This window comes from Helianthus annuus, chromosome 16 (assembly GCF_002127325.2).
Source record: "Helianthus annuus cultivar XRQ/B chromosome 16, HanXRQr2.0-SUNRISE, whole genome shotgun sequence".
NCBI classification, from domain to species: domain Eukaryota; kingdom Viridiplantae; phylum Streptophyta; class Magnoliopsida; order Asterales; family Asteraceae; genus Helianthus; species Helianthus annuus.
In genome coordinates, this window is record NC_035448.2 from 134,447,041 (window position 1) to 134,465,185 (window position 18,145).

An 18,145-nucleotide genomic window follows, 5' to 3' on the forward strand; every position below is an offset into this window, starting at 1 on the left:
GACATAAACATTACCATGCGGTGGGTTGTTCCTTGAGGTACCCCCGCTAGTTTCGGCGCGTGAGGCCTCGTAATCCGCTATTGCTTGGGAGATCCTTGCTTGCAATTCGGCCTCAGTAGTGGGTAAATGATTTTCCCTTCGTGGTGGCATCTTCTATAAGAAGATTGTATAGGTTGATGTGCGTGAAGTGTGTTATGTTTTTAATATATATATTAAGCCCTTTTTACACTTTTTAGCCAAGTTTTAAATTTAGAAAACATGATATTTACTAACACTAAACACACATATGGGCAAGTGTACCCATCGTGGACGTAGTATAGTGTTGGTAAGATACCGAGGTCGTCCAAGGACACAAGAGCTTTTAATACCGGTTTATCCTCAACGTCTAATCAAATCAAAATGTTAGAAAAGATTTTTAAACAAAGAATTAAAACTAACTAAATGCTGAAAAATAAAATAAAAATAAAAACAGATAGACAAGATGAATCACTAGGATCCGACTCGTGTATTAGTATAACCTTTGATTATTTTTGCACATTTGCACTTGTTTAAGAGATTATCTTAGTTATTGTAGTAGGCCCCTCTTTTGAAGGCGGCGTTACCCTCAACCCAGTAGTTTGAGTCAGCAAGGATACAATCCTAAAGGGTTGGATTATTGAAAGATAATGAATTAAGTTATTAATGCAAATTATGGTAGGCCCCTCTTTTGGAGGTGACGTTACCCTCGACTAAGTAGTCTGAGTCAGCAGGGATACAGTCCTAAATAGCCGGGTTATAGTATTAACAGTAGTTAACTTATGAGGGGATCAAAGAGTTTGGACCCCCGCCATCCAATACCTTTTGGGTATTGAAGGAGGTCCTACTAAATTTGACCCAGGTCCCTTGCAGGACCTCTAAACGCTGAACAAGGGCAAGACTCTTACCAAACCGTTCCCTTAACCCCCGACCAAGTAGCCAACATACCTCCATATAGACCGTGGAGATATGAATGGTGAAAATCTTTTATTTTATATAGACAGTAAAATAATGCCAAAACACCACGGACAAACGATAAGGAAAAATCACCTTCAACATAAGCAACTAGTTATTAAAGTCATTAATACAAAACCAAATAAAAAGTGCAAAAGATTAGAAATAAAAAGTATTATACTAAACACTTGTCTTCACCAAGTGATGTAAGAGACTTAGGCAAACATGGCCTTGATTGTCAAGAACTCTTACGATCAATCTTGGATCCCGAGACGACTCACACACTCTGTGATGGACAATGGATGATGGTGTTATGGTGGTGGTGGGTGTGGGTGAAGTGTGAGAGAGGTGGTGCCAAGGGATGAGTTGCAATGAGCCAAAGCACTCCTATTTATAGGCTGAACAGAGGGCTGGGCACGGCCCCGTGCCTGTCTGACACTATCTCTCCTCATTAATTGTAATTCGCAATTACAATTAATGCGCCTGCAGTACTTTGGGCACGCCCCCGTGTTCACTGGGCACGCCCCACACTTGAATTTTCGCTTGTCCTCAAGAAAAACTCCTTAATATGTGGCTTACACTCCCAAATGGAATGGGTAGAAGAGAAGGTTTTGGCTTGTCATAGAGTGTCGGGATTTTCCAAGATTGTTTAGGTTTTATTTTTACTTATTTACAATCCTATTCGTCATGATTTATTAAAAACTTTTCATAAGGTAAATTATTTATTAAGGCATAACATACTTTTCTAAAATTCCATTTATATACAAGTTCACATACCTCACGGGAGAAATCACTCACACTCGGCCGAAGGTGTATTTTTAGTGAATCACTCGAGAGCGGCATGGAACTTATTCCTACCATAGTCTTGCCAAGCAATCAATTCTCCTCCTTTTTAACTTTATACCTTTGTAAATATCAAGAGGACTTTTTGGATTTTTAGGCTTGGGCTAAAGGTGGGTGGTTGGGTTAGTGGTTAATAGAAAAGGGCGAAAGTCGTAAAAAGCGTCGTTTTTCGTAAAACATTTTGTTTTTGTGACTTTTTATTTTAAATGAAGTATTTCTTCAAACAACCTTTTGTTTGAGGAGCTTTGTTTGTTTATTTTTAACTTCATCGTGAATATATATATATATATATATATATATATATATATATATAGGGGATCGCTAAAATGAAAACCACCTCTAGTTGTAAAAACCGTGAGAACCAGTTTATGGCCCTTAGATCAACTAGATGGATGGATGGATGTGATTAAAAGTAGTTAATATTAATATTAAAAGCTTTTTGTCTTATTGTTTCTTTAATATTATAATTCAAAAGGGTATTTAAGTAAAATAACTCTATTTTGTCTTTTTACATATATTAATTTTAAATTACATTTTTTGTCCTATTCATTAATTACTTTTTATTACTTTTATTTTTTAAACATAATTTCTTTATTAAAAACATTTTTAAATTCAGATTTTTTTTAAAATATTTTTATACTTTTTACAATTTAAGTTTTACGTTAAACTTTTTACGTTTTTTTGACGCGCCGTTTTTAACGCCGTTTTTTAACGCGCCGTTTTTTACGCGCCGTTTTTCAAGCGTAACGCGTCGTTTTAACGCTGTTTTTTAACGCGCCGTTTTTAACGCCGTTTTTACGCGCCGTTTTTTACGCGCCGTTTTTCACGCGCCGTTTTTACGCCCCGTTTTTTTTAAGGCGTCGTTTTTTTCAATCGGCTTTTTTTAACACGCCGTTTCTAACGCGCCGTTTTTTAACGCGCCGTTTTTAACGCGCCGTTTTTTAACCCCGTTTTTTAACGCGCCGTTTTTTTAACGCGCCGTTTTTTAACGCCGTTTTTTAACGCGCCGCTTTTAACGCGCCGTTTTTTAACGCGCCGTTCTCAATCGGCGTTTTTTTAAACGCGCCGTTTTTAACGCATCGATTTTTTAACGCGTCGTTTTTTAACGCCGTTATTAACGCGCCGTTTTTTAACGCCGTTTTTTACGCGCCGTTTTTCACGCGCCGTTTTTGACGCGCCGTTTTTCACGTGCCGTTTTAACGCGCCGTTTTTTAAAGGCGTCGTTTTTCTCAATCGGCGTTTTTTTAACGCACGGTTTTTTAACGCCGTTTTTTACGCGCCGATTTAACGCGCCCATTTTTTAAGTCGTCGTTTTTTTCAATCGGCGTTTTTTTAACGCGCGATTTTTTACACGTTTTACGCGCCGTTTTTCCGAAGTTTTTTAACGCGCCGTTTTTTTCAAGCGTCGTTTTTTTGAACGCGCCGTTTTTCCACGTTTTTTAACGCGCCAAATTTTTTACGCGTTTTTACGCGCCGTTTTTTCAAGCGTCGTTTTTTTAAAACGCGCCGTTTCTCCACGTTTTTTAATGCGTCGTTTTTTTACACGCCGTTTTAAACGCGCCGTTTTTTCACTTTTTTTAACGCGCCCCTTTTTGTACACTTTTTACGTTTTGCGTTAAAAATTTAAACTTTTTACGTTTTACGTAAAAGTTTTTACGTTTTACGTTAAACTTTTTACGTTTTACGTAAAACTTTTTACGTTTTACGAAAAACTTTTTACGTTTTACGTAAAACTTTTTACGTTTTACGTAAAACTTTTTACGTTTTACGTTAAAAATTTAAACTTTTTACGTTTTACGTAAAAGTTTTTACGTTTTACGTTAAAATTTTCACGTTTTACGTTAAACTTTTTACGTTTTACGTTTTACGTAAAATTTTATACGTTTTACGTAAAACTTTTTACGTTTTACGAAAAACTTACGAAAAAGTTTTCGTAAAACTTACGAAAAAAATTTACGAAAAACTAACGAAAAAGTTTACGTAAAACTTACGAAAAACTTTTTACGTTTTACGTTTTACGTAAAACTTACGAAAAAATTTACGTAACACTTTAACGCTTCACGTTTTTACGTTTAACGATAAAAAGTTTACGGTTTACGTTAACAAGTTTACGATTTAATTTTTTTTTACAAAAACGTTTTTTACGCAAAACCGAACGCAACAGAAAATCGCCGTTTTTTTACGTTAAATTTTTTACATTTTAACGCGCCGTTTTTTTACGTTTTACGTTAAAATTTTTACGTTTTAACGCACCGTTTTTTTATGTTTTACGTCAAAAAAGTTTACGTTTTACGATAAAAAAGTTTACGGTTTACGTTTTACGTAAACTTTTTACGTTTTAAGTTTCACGTAAAACTTTTTACGTTTCACGTTAAACTTTTTACGTTTTACGTTCTACGTAAAACGTTTAACGTTCTACGTAAAAACGAACGCACCCAGAAAATCGCTACTCGGTAGGTGTCTCAGATAGATTGCTATCATCATCGACACCTCAAAAAAAATATAAAAAACCCAACAAACATCAAAAACAAAGGGTATCTCGAAAAAAAAATGGGGTTTTGGCTCAGATTATCCGATAATCAAGAGGCTGCAAAAGTGGGGTTGCAGGATCAAAAACCCTACCCTCCGCCGTCCTTGCCGCGCCATCGTCATCAAAATCTACGTTTTTTTACGACCCGTTTTTACGCGCCGTTTATACGGCCCGTTTTTCGCGCCGTTTTTACGATCCGTATTACACGCCGTTTTTTTACGCCCCCGTTTTTTACGTGCGTTTTTTTACGACCCGGTAGACGCCCCGTTTTTTCACGCCGTTTTTTGCGACCGTGTTTTTATGCGATGTTTTTATGCCCCGTTTTACGCGCCGTTTTATACCGCGCCTTTTTTTACGTCCCGTTTTAACGCGCCATTTTTACGTCCCGTATTCACGCACCTTATTTACACGCCGTTTTATCAACTGGTTTTTAAAGAGCCATTTTTTACGCCCCGTTGTCGAGCGTCGTTTTACGTTTTACATAGAAGTTTACGGTTTACGTTTTACTTTTTACGTTTAAAGTTTACGTTTTACGTTCTACATGGTACATTAATTTTTTTTACGTTTTACGTTAAAAAGTTTTTACATAAAAGTTTTCGTTTTACGTTAAAAAGGTTAGATTTTACGTTTTACTTTAAAAAGTTTACGGTTTACGTTTTACGTTTTATGTCAAAAAGTTTACGTTTTACGTTAAAACGTTTACGTTTTACGTTTTACGTTTTACGTTAAAACGTTTAAGTTTTATGTTTTACGTTAAAAAGTTTACGTTTTACGATCTAAGTTTACGTTTTACATTAAAAAGTTTTTAGATAAAAGTTTACGTTTTACGTAAAATTTTTATAGTTTACGTTTTATGTAAAAATTTTATAGTTTTACGTTAAAATTTTTACGTTTTACGTTTTAAGTTTACGTATAACGGATTTTTCAAAAATCGGGGCAGAGTTTCCTCTGTTTTTGGCCAATCCCGACAACTAAGTGTCGATTTTTTTTAAATACAACAATAAACCAATCACAATTATCAATATACTCAGTTTTCGTCAAAATGTCAAAACATAACAAATTTCTAATCAAATTCCAAAGAAGAGTATTTTAGATGTTAAACATTAACCAAATTCCAGGTTCTTGTAATAAAAATCGCTAAAACGCAGTGTTTTCGTCTACTAAAAAAATTTCACCTCTTGCCTCTCTATGAAACCTTGCTGCTTGGGGTCATAAAGCTGAAAGGAAACTGCAAACAAAAAAGAAAGAATAAGATTCTTGATTGTACAATATGTTACACATTCACACACACACACACACATGCATATAATCAGGATCAAATAAGAAAAGTATTGCAAAGAACTGTAAGAAGTAAGAACAAATTGAAGTAACTTAATACTATATTAACAGAGAAATAAAAAAAAAAAAAGATTTAAACTTACATTCAATCTGGCCCGTCGAACCACACCCGAACCGCGGCTGACCAACTTTGACCGAGACCCGAAACCTAGCCGAAAACCCGACAAAATCTGAAGTGAACCCGAACCTAACCCGAACCAAAACTCAAACCACATCAGAATCTGAGCACGAAATCTAAGCCAAACTTGAACCAAACACACTCACCTCTATTGCAGTCGTCGCCGGTGCAGCTCCGGCGCCGGCCGGCTGCCGTCATCACCATCAACGTCATTGCTCAAACCCTCTCCACCACCACCAAACCCATGAAGAAAAAAGGAAAACTGAGTCTTGATCTGAGGGGTTACCGGCTGCCGTCATCACCATCAATGTCATTGCTCACCCCCTCACTGCCGTCGACCTCAAAACCCACCACCAGCACAACACCGCTCATCGCCGACTAGAAACCCACCACCACCACAACTCCGCCGCCGCCCGTCGCCGACTTGAAACCCACCACCCCCACAAACCCACCACCACCTGAACTACCGCCGCCATCAAAGCCTCACCACCACTGCTCCACGCCCTATCGCCGCCGCCATAAGCCGCTGCAACTTTGTAACCAGGTGGCCAGAAACCACCAACCTGCAACTCGACTCTCTCTCACCTCCACGACCACCACCGTACACCTCCACCCCACATCTGCAAGTGAAAAGATCTGGATTTCTTTAGAAGGGTTATGCAAATGAATTTTTAGATGAAAGAGAAGGGTTTTGCAAAATGAAAGATCTGGATTTTGAATTTTTAGATGAAAGAGAAGGGTTTTGCAATTGAAAGATCTGTATTTCTTTAGAAGAAAGAGAAACATTAAATAGAGAGAGGGGGATGAGGAGAGAGACAAGCATTAAATGGGGAGAGAGAGAGGATTTGACATTTGGGGAAAAAGACTAAAATACCCTTTTACTTGGCATAATCTGATTGGTTGAAAGTGGTTCTCGCGGTTCTTACAACTGGAGGTGGTTTTCATTTTAGCAGCTCCCTATATATATATATATATATATATATATATATATATATATATATATATATATATATATATATATATATATATATAGGGTAAGGATAGTGTAAAAAGGGCCTAAAGTGTGAGAAGTGTAAGAAGTGTATTATAACACTATATATAATACTATATAACACCATATAAACACCGTATAACAATATGTAACACCATATAATACCATATAACACTATGTAACACTATATAACATTATATAACAAATATAACACTATACATCTATCATAGACATACTATCAGACAACCTATAGTGTTATATTTGTTATATAATGATATATAGTATTACATAGTGTTATATGGTATTATATGGTGTTACATATTGTTATACGGTGTTTATATGGTGTTATATAGTATTATATATAGTGTTATAATACACTTCTTACACTTCTCACACTTTGAGCACTTTTTACAGGATCCTCTACCTATATATATATATATATATATATATATATATATATATATATATATATATATAGGATTAGGATCATGAGTGAACAACGTTTTGAGAGTGAACTAAGTGAACTAATCTTGACCCTTGATCATTTTTTAGATTAAAAGGGTAAGATTGACATTACACAAATACTTTTAATTAAAATCCCTTAATTTTCTCCTCTCTTAACCCCCTCTCTCTCTCTCTCTCATTTTTAATTATTTCTCCATTATTTTAATTATAAGAGATTGAAGGGATAATGTTTTTTTTTTAATAAACTCTTATGTTCCTTTTAAAATTAAATATTAAACCTAATTAAATTATGTTTTTTAACATATGTGTATACAGGTCAGTATATACAAGACTTATACATTTGTGTATTATTACATCTTGCATCCACGGATCGGTATAAACCAGATTTATACACCTGTGTATTATTCAAGTACATAGTGTATACATGTCGATATATACCAGACTTATACACTTGTGTATTACTACGTATTATTTCCACTATACATCTTTTCATCAAACATTGATCTATACATATATGTATAGAAAATGTAATTAAATATTTTTAATCGTGTTCTAGATGGTACAATATTTGATAATGTTTGTATTTGTTTTAAATTATCAAATATTGAGTTAGGTAATATGTGAGAGAAAAAAAGTATAGAGAATGTAATTAAATATTCTTTTAATTGGAAAGAGAAATCAGGAGAGAGAAAAAAATCAGTTAATTAAATGAATATAGAAAAATACAATTATACTCTTGTGTCTATTAAAATACATGTAAGTTACAAAAGATAATTATAATCTTGCCACTAAATAAAAAATCTAGATCTACAAAATCAATGGTCAGGATAAGTTCATTTTGTTCACAAGTAAATCATTGTTCACTCATGAATCCTACCCTATATATATATATATATATATATATATATATATATATATATATATATATATATATATATATATGTTTAGTCACACGAAAACCGAGCTTGTTACTAAAATAAAGGGTAAAAATAAAAGGGTTTTTAGTGGGTAAAAAGGATTTTGGGTTAAGAAATGAAAAGGTTTAGGCTCAAAGGGGCTAACTAGGGGGAGTTTTTGGGTAGGTGAAAAGAAAAATAAAAATAATGGTGTTGAAAGAAAAAGGGTTAGTCCTAATGCCTCCATCATTTACTTACTTGGGTTTAAGTTGGTAAGGACCGGGAATGAATTGTCGTGGCAAGTTCTAGAGTCGTAAGAACCAAGCGGCTATTCACACAAGAAACGAAAAATGAGCATTTAGCGTAAAGATGTATATTTGTATGCTCAATAAAGGCTCAAAACTCACTTTTGTGGGAATGGGTTTTTTTATGTGATCGAGTGTATATAATCGAATTTTAACTAAGCTTGTCATGCCATTTCATAATTTTCTTATGTTGGTTCTTTTTATCACGACGCTATCGGTTGTAAACTTATAAAAATATAACCTTGTTAGTCTTAGAATTCCTAGCTTAAACTTAGACAAGTAAAAAAAATTGAAAATTTTTGAAAAAAATTTGGGGTGATTAGCGGTTCCAATAGAGTTTTGTGTAAGGCTTGTTGTTAGGACTTGCAAAATTCAAGGTTTAAGCATCCCCCCACACTTAAATTACACATTGTCCTCAATGTGTCCCAAAAATAAATTTTTAGGTTGATTGGATGTGTAAAATGGTGTCAAAAGCAAAAATTTATATTACTGGCATTCTGGACACGGCCCCGTGGGGACCGGGCACGGCCCCGTGTTCAGGTGCCAGTAACGAAAATCAAAGAAAAGAAACAGAAGCCTGGACACGGGGGCGTGTTCAGCGGACACGGCCCATGTCCAGTTACCTGAACTGGGCATTTGTCTGCAGGGTGTTCAGCACGGGGCCGTGTTGGCTAGGCACGGCCCGTGCTGAACTTACTGTAATGGAGAAATTGTTGTCGGGTGCCTTGTTTTTGTGCATGGGTTTATGTTTCTCGTTTCCCTTTTCAACCTTGACCACCATGAGTGTGTTTTATTCCTGCAAATTAAATCTAAAAGATTAAACTTAAACTAAGGATAGTTCCGCGGATTGCCTCCGTGGTGCGCCACGTTTATAAGGGTCCTTGGCTAGACCCAAGGCAAGGTTATATGTTTTTTGAGCGGGATGTTTTGCATCCCATGTTGCACCGTCGGAAAGCATTATCCAAACTCGAATCAATAACCTTCATGTAATTGACCGGGTCGTCGTCCTCTATTCTCTTCCCAACCCCGAAATTTACTTCATCATTCCCGTATTTCAAAGTGAGTGTTCCGTCATTCATATCTACCACTGCTTGTGCGGTGGCAAGAAATAGTCTCCCTAATATGAGGGGGAGTTCGGTGTCTTCTTCCATATCAAGTATGACAAAGTCGGCCGGGTAGACGAATTTATCGACCTTGACTAGGATATTTTCAATGACACCTTGCGGGAACTTGACGGATCGATTAGCAAGTTGTATACTCATTTTTGTAGGACTCGTTTTTCCTAGGCCGAGTCTTTTGAACATTGATGAGGGCATGAGGTTAATGCTAGCCCCAAGGTCGGCTAGTGCATTACGAACGGGGGATTCACCAATTGAGCAAGGAATTGTGAAGCTTCCGGGATCGATTTTCTTTTGGGGGAGTTTGTTGAGTACGAGGGCAGAGCATTCTTCTCCTAAGTTAACTAATTGCAATGTTTCAATTTTCCTTTTATGAGTGAGGAAGTCCCTCATGAACTTAGAGTATTTAGGCATTTGGGTTAGGACATCAATGAAAGGAATATTAACATGCAATTGTTTTAGTAAACTTTCGAATTTTGCGAATTGCTCATCGGTCTTTTGTCGGATTAACCTACCGGGGTACGGAACTCGAGGAGCCTTGGTAGGTTCTGGTGAGAGAGGGGAACCTTTCTCTTGTAAGGGTGGTGTTACGGTCTCCTCGGTAGTCGGCGGGCTTTCCGTAGGACCCACGGTGCGGTTCCGTAGTGTTATGAGATGGACTTGCGCCTTTGGGTTTGTTTCGGTATTGCTTGGTAACGCGCCTTGTGGTCTCTCGGAGAAATTTTGTGCTAGTTGACTTATTTGTTTTTCGATGTTTTGAAAACTAGCTTGTTGATTTCTAAAATTTGATTCTAATTGTAGAAATCTATCCAAGTTTTTCTTTCCAGTGTCGGAGATGAGGCGAGATATAGTATCTTCAAGCCTTTCTCGTCCACTTTGTTGTTGAGGGAAATTTTGTGACTCATTTCTTGGTTGTTGAAAGTTTGTTCGTTGGTTTACGTTTTGTTGGTTACAACCATTGCCGGGTTCTCTCCAACCAAGGTTAGGGTGATTTCGCCATCCTTGGTTGTAGGTGCCCGTTGGAGGACCTGACGGCCTAGGTCTATTATCAACGTAGTTTACCGATTCTTGTTGATCGTCTGTTTCTTTCATACAACTCGAATTTTCATGTGGCCCACCACACCCTTCACAAGCCATAACCGAGACCATTTTTGTCATTTCCAATTTTTTTATTTTTGAAGAAAGGGCCTCGATTTGGGCTTGTAAAGAAGTGCTTTCATCAACCTTATGGGCGCCCGGGGCAATGGATTTATTGCCTCGGGGAGTGTGCCACTGAAAATTGGTTTGAGCAATTTCCTCAATTTGATTATATATTTCATGCGGGCGACGATTACCTAAAAGTCCCCCAGAGCTAGAGTCCAGTGTTTGCCTTGTGTGTGGCAACAACCCATTATAGAAAGTGGACACTTGTTGTCATATCGCAAGGCCGTGATGTGGACACTTTCGCAATAGCTCCTTGAACCTTTCCCAAGTTTCATATAAGGATTCCCTATCCTCTTGTGAGTATGTATTAATTTCAGTCATTAATTTAGCCGTTTTAGCGGGAGGGAAATACTTATATAGAAATTTTTGGGCTAGTTCATTCCAGGTGTTTACCGATCCAGCTGGGAGGGTGTTAAGCCAAGCTTTTGCTCGGTCTTTTAGTGAAAAAGGAAACATTTGGAGGCGGATGGCGTCATTTGATGCTCCATTGATCCGAAAGGTGTCACATATTTCTAAGAAATTAGTAATATGTAGATGGGGATCCTCGTCCGCAAGCCCATGGAAGGTCGCGGAGTTCTGAAGCATCTGTATCAAATGCGGATGAAGTTCGAAGTTATTGGCTTCAACATTCGGTGCATTGATAGCGGCGCCGAGGTTACCTACGGTGGGTCGTAGATAATCCATGAGGGTACGTTGGTCCACCATTGGAAGTGGGTTCCCCGAAACCTTCTCTTGGTTTTTGGCTTTTAGTCTTTTTCTTAGAAAGCGTTCGGGTTCTTCTAGAGGTTCTTTTATGTCCTTATTAGAACTGGAGCTCATACACTACGTAGGGTTGGCGTCTGGTTCCAAGTCCTGCAACAAAAACATAAAAGAATGCTGGTCAGAAGGTTCACCACGGCCCCGTGCTCAATGAACACGGCCCGTGGTCGGAGTTACAGTGGTTGTTTTCCAAATCCCAGTTACTGGAAAGTTGGATACGGCCCCGTGTTGCACCGACACGGCCCCGTGGTCAGCCTTCTGTAATTTGGAAAACTAAAAACTGCCAGTAACAATGCTGGGCACGGCCCGTGTCCGACCAGGCACGGCCCGTGCTAAGTTCTGCAGAAGCTGAAAAACTAAGAAAATCCTGAAAAATTAAAAAGAAAATAAAAAAAATGATTAGGCCGTTGATTCCTAACTTTCTTAAAATCCTTGTGTCCCCGGCAACGACGCCAAAAACTTGATGCGCGTGAAGTGTGTTATGTTTTTAATATATATATTAAGCCATTTTTACACTTTTTAGCCAAGTTTTAAATTTATAAAACACGATATTTACTAACACTAAACACACATATGGGCAAGTGCACCCATCGTGGACGTAGTATAGTGTTGGTAAGATATCGAGGTCGTCCAAGGACACAAGAGCTTTTAATACCAGTTTATCCTCAACGTCTAATCAAATCAAAATGTTAGAAAAGATATTTAAACTAAGAATTAAAACTAACTAAATGCTGAATAATAAAATAAAAATAAAAACAGATAGACAAGATGAATCACTTGGATCCGACTCGTGTATTAGTATAACCTTTGATTATTTTTGCACTTTTGTACTTGTTTAAGAGATTATCTTAGTTATTGTAGTAGGCCCCTCTTTTGAAGGCGACGTTACCCTCAACCCAGTAGTTTGAGTCAGCAAGGATACAATCCTAAAGGGTTGGATTATTGAAAGATAATGAATTAAGTTATTAATGCAAATTATGGTAGGCCCCTCTTTTAGAGGTGACGTTACCCTCGACTAAGTAGTCTGAGTCAGCAGGGATACAGTCCTAAATAGCCGGGTTATAGTATTAATACTAGTTAACTTATGAGGGGATCAAAGAGTTTGGACCCCTGCCATCCAATACCTTTTGGGTATTGAAGGAGGTCCTACTAAATTTGACCCAGGTCCCTTGTAGGACCTCTAAACGCTGAACAAGGGCAAGACTCTTACCAAAACCGTTCCCTTAACCCCCGACCAGGTAGCCAACATACCTCCATATAGACCGTGGAGATATGAATGGTGAAAATCTTTTATTTTATATAGACAGTAAAATAATGCCAAAACACCACGGACAAACGATAAGGAAAAATCACCTTCAACATAAGCAACTAGTTATTAAAGTCATTAATACAAAACCAAATAAAAAGTGCAAAAGATTAAAAATAAAAAGTATTATACTAAACACTTGTCTTCACCAAGTGATGTAAGAGACTTAGGCAAACATGGCCTTGATTGTCAAGAACTCTTACTATCAATCTTGGATCCCGAGACGACTCACACACTCTATGATGGACAATGGATGATGGTGGTGGATGATGGTGTTATGGTGGTGGTGGGTGGTGGGTGGTGGGTGAAGTGTGAGAGAGGTGGTGCCAAGGGATGAGTTGCAATGAGCCAAAGCACTCCTATTTATAGGCTGAACAGAGGGCTGGGCACGGCCCCGTGCCTGTCTGACACTATCTCTCCTCATTAATTGTAATTCGCAATTACAATTAATGCGCCTACAGTACTTTGGGCATGCCCCCGTGTTCACTGGGCATGGCCCCGTGGTGAGCAGTAGAAGCTTCTATAGGTTTGTCTTTTCTGCTGCTTCTTGGGCACGGCCCCGTGCTCGCTGAGCACGGGGTGTGTTCAGTCTTCTGCCTTCTCTGTTTTGCTTGGGAGGATGCTGTCGAGGGGTCGGGCAATCCACTTTTGTTCCTTTTCTTGTATTTATGTTAGTTTTAGCTGCCTTTTTGCTTCTTTTGTTAATTTGAGCTCATTTAATCCTGAAAATACAAAAGGAAGACAAAAACACACTTTTTCCAACATTAGTACTTAAAAAGGGTTAGTTTTATGCCTCATTTGATGAAATTTATATGTTGCATTTTACGCACATCAAATACCCCCACACTTGAATTTTTGCTTGCCCTCAAGCAAAACTCCTTAATATGTGGCTTACACTCCCAAATGGAATGGGTAGAAGAGAAGGTTTTGGCTTGTCATAGAGTGTCGGGATTTTCCAAGATTGTTTAGGTTCTATTTTTACTTATTTACAATCCTATTCGTCATGATTTATTAAAAACTTTTCATAAGGTAAATTATTTATTAAGGCATAACATACTTTTCTAAAATTCCATTTATATACAAGTTCACATACCTCACGGGAGAAATCAATCACACTCGGCCGAAGGTGTATTTTTAGTCAATCACTCAAGAGCGGCATGGAACTTATTCCTACCATAGGCTTGCCAAGCAATCAATCCTCCTCCTTTTTAACTTTATACCTTTGTAAATATTAAGAGGACTTTTTGGGTTTTTAGGCTTGGGCTAAAGGTGGGTGGTTGGGTTAGTGGTTAGTAGAAAAGGGCGAAAGTCGTAAAAAGCGTCGGTTTTCGTAAAACATTTTGTTTTTGTGACTTTTTATTTTAAATGAAGTATTTCTTCAAACAAGCTTTTGTTTGAGGAGCTCTGTTTGTTTATTTCTAACTTCATTGTCAATATATATATATACATATATATATATATATATATTTTAGTCACACGAAAACCGAGCTTGTTACTAAAATAAAGGGTAAAAATAAAAGGGTTTTTAGTGGGTAAAAAGGATTTTGGGTTAAGAAATGAAAAGGTTTAGGCTCAAAGGGGCTAACTAGGGGGAGTTTTTGGGTAGGTGAAAAGAAAAATAAAAATAATGGTGTTGAAAGAAAAAGGGTTAGTCCTAATGCCTCCATCATTTACTTACTTAGGTTTAAGTTGGTAAGGACCGGGAATGAATTGTCGTGGCAAGTTCTGGAGTCGTAAGAACCAAGCGGTTATTCACACAAGAAACGAAAAATGAGCATTTAGCGTAAAGATGTATATTTGTATGCTCAATAAAGGCTCAAAACTCACTTTTGTGGGAATGGGTTTTTTTATGTGATCGAGTATATATAATCGAATTTTAACTAAGCTTGTCATGCCGTTTCATAATTTTCTTATGTTGGTTCTTTTTATCACGACGCTATCAGTTGTAAACTTATAAGAATGCTGCGATTGAGCTATCATATAACAAGACCACAAGTACAGTTTACAAGTTTCACAATTGTATCATACATCACCCTTGTCTGAATCGTCTACAATCTACAACAACCAAAAGTCAAATGTCAAACGTCACACTGTGGTCTTCAAAATGCTGTGCAATCAAGCTCAATAGCTGAACTCTCATCAAAAGCATGGTATCTGCAACAAACCAAAAACCTCTAAGCTGATGGGGGAGGAGGAAGAGGTGGATGAATGAAAAGCAAACGGCGCATACGCGCTAGCTCCTTCTCTAACGCATGATCAAGCTGCAACAAATAGGCAATCCGTTGCTCCATCATGAGAAAACGGATATCAAAATCTGGGTAAGGAAACAGTGGAGCAGGTGGAAAAGCAGACTGTGACGAACCAGCACCAGGTGGAGGACGCGGGATCCTCTCGAGCTCAGCGACTCTACGACTCAACATATCTTGCTGGAGCTGCAGGGATAAGAGCAGATCATCCCTCGAATATCCAACGTGGAAGGGATGGTATGGATCTGATAACGGCATGACGTTGGGCGAAGACCACATAAATGGCTCGCTCGTGGGTGCAGACGAAGAAGCCGCGTGTGGAAACTATGGCATGAACTGATCGGCTCCTGACACAAAAGGTATGTGAACGTGCTGCTGACTAGAAGGTCCTTCCCCTGGACGGGGAGGAGGAATGTCCTGAAGAAATGGGACGGGTAAATCCATGCGGTGAACGTCTGACACGTGCGGGTGAAACTGTGTGACATCAACGGGTGCCTGGACAGGTGCAAAAGGGGGAGTAACTGGTCGAACAAAAGGAAGATAGTCGTCGTCATCCTCAAACCACCCATTACGGGTGTGAGCATATCTAGGATCCACGTGGGTAGCAAATGGTGCATGGTCAACAAACAAAGGGACCAGGTCGGGAAATAGTGGTGCAGAAATAGGTACATCAGCAGGGATAGGGTCGTGCGCAGATGGAAGGTCGTGTGCAAGAATGGGCTCTGGTGCAATCTCAGGCTGTGGATCAGCTGGAGCAAGCTAATGATCAGCGGGTACATCAAGGAGCTGATCATCAGGAACAACAGGTGCCTCGACAGGCTGCTCATTAGGGATAAACCCAACCTCATGGTCTGGATCAAGGTCGTGCGGAAAATCAGGGTCAAACTCATCGTCGAACTCAAAATCCTGCAGCGAATCAGGCGCTGCAGACATCGCAGTGTCGGAATCAGTGTTTGAGGGATACCGCTGTAATCCCAGTGCATAAGTGTAGAAGACGACACAGACTCAAACGAATCGTGACCAGACTGGTCAGATAAAACCTCCACAACAGGAACCTCGACAGGTAGAATGACATCAACAACAGGAATCTCATCAAGAGGAATAGCAACATCGTCATCAATCGGAGCCCCGCCATCCTGGTCATCCTCAGGGGGACCCTCGATGAAGAGATCGACATCATCGTTCGACATATCGTCGAGAGGCAGATCCTCAACCGGAAAAGCTGCAAGAGGAATAGGTGCAGGGATCTGAGCAAGAGGTAGATCCTCGACAAGAAAACCATCAGCTAAAGGTAAATCATCTTCGAAATTCGGTAAGGCAAAGGGCTGAAAGTCATCGTCGTCACTGCTCGTAGTATCTAAAGTGAAAACCTCGTCCTCTGGAAGAATCTGATCGTCTGATACTATGGCTATGGGGTCTATGGTGTCCGATACTCCACTCTCGGAGGATGATGACATGGTGTCTGTGACAAAACAATCACGCGTATGCACATATATCAACAACCAGCAAATAAGCATGTATGTAATAACAATGCAAGCAAGTAATCATCCTAGTCTTCCCCAGACTATCCCACCCAGTTTCTTAGACTGAACTCCCTAGTCTCTCAGACTAACTCCCTGGTCTCTAAGACCAAACCTCCCAGTCTCTAAGACTAACTCCCTGGTCTCTAAGACCAAACCTCCCAGTCTCTAAGACTAACTCCCTGGTCTCTAAGACCAAACTTTCCCAATCTCTAAGACTAAATTTCCCCAGTCTCTAAGACTGACCTCCCTCAGTCTCCAAGACTGAACCTCCCTCAGTCTCTAAGACTGAACCTCCCTCAGTCTCTAAGACTGAACCTCCCTCAGTCTATAAAACTGAATTATAACTATAAGTTTTGAAATGTGTATTTGTGCCTTTTGTTTGTAAAAATGTTTGTTCCCTGGATCTGGACGTTTTGTGTATGCAATGTAAAAATGTTTTCGTGAGAGCCCTGATGATCATAGTCTAGACTCGAGAAGGAATCCTAGTTCGCTATGATCGAGGCTCTGATACCAAGCTGTCACACCCTGGCTTTTGCGGAAGCGTGGTTTATTTGGTGTGACTTCTTAATACCATAGCAACCATCATAACAATGCTATATGATAAAAACACGAGATGTTTATCCATTAATAAAGTTTAGAAACTACCACAATACCATTGTTTGAAAACATCAATACCGAATTAAGTTATAAACCATGACGTGTTTAAATGAGTTCATTAAGACTCAACAAAAGTACTTAAATAAAACCTGAGTTTAGAGACGTGTACCCCGTCCAGGATTAAGATACACCCCCTAAACTTGACCACCATGGATAACATCTTTTATTCAAACGTAGCTTGACGACACATGCATACCCTTCCAGATCCACTAGTTTCCTGAAATACATGTAGTTTGAAAAATCAACAAAAGTTGAGCGAGTTCATGTGTATGTCTGTGTGTATAAACCTTTAAAGTATGTCTGTATATATGAAAGTCCCTGGTATGCAGCAATTAAGGAAAAAGAGATCACCAATGGGTTGCAAAGCCAATGGTATGTGTGAAATGGTGCAAGAAGACTCAAACCTAGCAAATTTGTTACCGGGCCTCCAGCTGGAAGACATAGTCACCACTATGGGCCACCCTGGTCCCCATGGGTGTGGGCTCGCTACACCCAAATAGATCTCTCACTCATGTCCCTCGGTCCTATGACGAGGATTAATGGCCTTAAGTGTCATACACACCCTTCACATGATCTAGTAGTTATCACACCCCGACCACGATAAAACAACAAATCGTGACAGAAACATCAGGGAGTGTTGTAACAGAATCATTGTTTCAAAACACACGGAAATTTGAAGTTTCGTTCTATTAAAAATTAAACATTACATCGTCTTGAGATCTAACAAACAAGTTAAACATAGTCTATTATTGTTATTAAGTCACTAAGGCCTCGTCTAGTCCTATGCGAGTATGCATCCTAGCAATCAACATCATTCAACAATACCTTAAACATATGTGAAAACAAAGTCAGCAAAGAAATGCTGGCGAGTACATAGG

At 38.7% G+C, this 18,145-nt stretch overlaps 1 non-coding gene across 1 annotated transcript; it reads left to right on the plus strand.

Annotated features, from left to right (window-relative positions):
- The first annotated feature begins 10,996 nt into the window (after window positions 1-10,996).
- Window positions 10,997-11,103, plus strand: LOC118488625. Its single transcript, XR_004885169.1, has one exon. It is a non-coding gene; the product is annotated as a small nucleolar RNA R71 (small nucleolar RNA).
- The last annotated feature ends 7,042 nt before the right edge of the window (window positions 11,104-18,145 follow it).